Consider the following 1,999-nt stretch of genomic DNA (forward strand, 5'->3'; position numbering starts at 1 on the left):
GGTATTATTCAAAGCAATGTAGTACGTAGTAATGTAGTACATAAAACATTTCATTCATAAAATCCATTTTCTGTTGAAGACGCTGTAATGTTTGTCCTCCATTCAGGACGTGATTTTTCAGAGAATAGAAACAGGACATGCCCTGGCCCAACAACTGAAGATTATGGAAAACCATTTGATTTTGCATGAAGTATCATTGTGGAAGTTAATACGTCACTTATTGTCGCATCCACTCTCGACCAGCAAGAACTACACGACCACCAGTTCTAACAGCAGTTTATTCAGCAAGCTTCAGTCTTCATCTCTCTCCCTCTTCATCTATCTCCCCCCAACCCCCGGCCTCTCACTCTCATATACTCTCAGCCCCCATCCACTCATGGCAGGCCACGTCACCTCACCAGGCACTGGCTTCAGCCAATCAGGGCAGCAGATATGGACTTGTTTACACGACCAGCTCTGCATCCTGCAGGTGCCATCTTTCAGGTGGGGCTGGGGCAGCCCAAGGGGGGCAGGCCACAGCCTCCCACAACTTATGAATTACAAGATGATATAGGTGTGTTATGCTGACACTGGTGAGGTGATTAAGCTTTTGGAGTGATGTGAGTTCAAAGAACTAAGCAATTGAGGACTAACTGCTTTGTGGAATGCAGGCGCAGCACACCAGTCACCCATCTGCTGGGACTGTTCTAGGATTCTGCGGGTGCAGCTCCTCACACAAAGGCAATGAACACCTTGCTGGGGTGAAGATTCTAACCCTCAGCAGAGTGTGTTTTGCAGGGCATGATCCAGGGTCTGAGAGCCCTTTAAGCCTTGCATCTCACCTTTAAACAAGCACTAGAATTCCCTGCAGGCTTTATAAAACTCACACCCTCAGGACATCTCCAATGGACTTGAGATTTCATATGGTAACAATGTTTCTCAAGGAAATGAGAAGGTTGACTGGTTCAGGAAGAAATGCCTGGTTGCACAAAACAGGTGCTTCATTAACTAAAATGAAAACTAATTAACATACTTTGTCTTCTAGCCACATCCAGTGGCACTCCCCAATCACATATAGAAGCCCAATGTAATTGGAAAAAGGGTTTTAACTATAAATTTGGTTTCTCAATGGAAAATGACAGAGGAAGAGAGACACACAAGTCAGGAAGAGACTGTAATCATTACACTCAGAATGTGTTAAGAAAGGGATGATGGTCAGGACGATGGCTATTCATAAATAAGAAACGTGGGACCAGAAAAATCCCTGTGGGTGGTGTTTAAGTGCTGTCCTGGGGAGATTAGATGCTGACACTATGTGGGGGTTAGTACCAGAGATTGATAGTGATGAGGTCTAGTGTGTGAGCCGGGACTGAGTCAAATTAAGGTGGAAAATAAGATTGAGAAGAGACAATGTAAAGAAACATTGAAGTCTTCACTTTATGTGGAATATTCATGTTCTCAGGAGAAACTCGACTGGATGAGTGTGTGTGTGTGTGTGTGTGTGTGTGTGTGTGTGTGTGTGTGTTCTTTCACAGTGTTGAGAATTAAAGCCAAGGCCGTCCATGTGTTGGTCAAGCACTCCACTACTAAACTTCCCTCCCAGACCCATGGTATATTATTCAATAAATCACAGGAAATGCATCAATAATTCTCATTTCAAGCACCAAGTGCTTTCCATTCCTAAATCATTTTTGCCTCGTCTCTGTAGTTCTGAGATGGGAAGAAATGACATTTCTACTAGAAGTTTCCTAAGAGCCAAGCAAGCATTATTTCTGCCACACTACCTGAAGCAGATGAAGCCTGGTATCTCACTAGAGACAATCCTAGGAAAAATGAGTTAATTTTAACAACCTGAATTGTGACTCTCTGATGCAGGATGTTAAAAAGCGAACACTTTCTGCAAGAGTCGTTCCAGACTCCAGAGGAAGCTTGGTCTGTCTGAATAATAATCAACCATAATGGGAATAGCAAGTGCAGCTCACAGGGGCACTAAGCTTTAATGACTCGATATTTGTGGAAC

This window comes from Mus musculus, chromosome 6, assembly GCF_000001635.26.
Source record: "Mus musculus strain C57BL/6J chromosome 6, GRCm38.p6 C57BL/6J".
In the NCBI taxonomy this organism is placed as follows: Eukaryota; Metazoa; Chordata; class Mammalia; order Rodentia; family Muridae; genus Mus; species Mus musculus.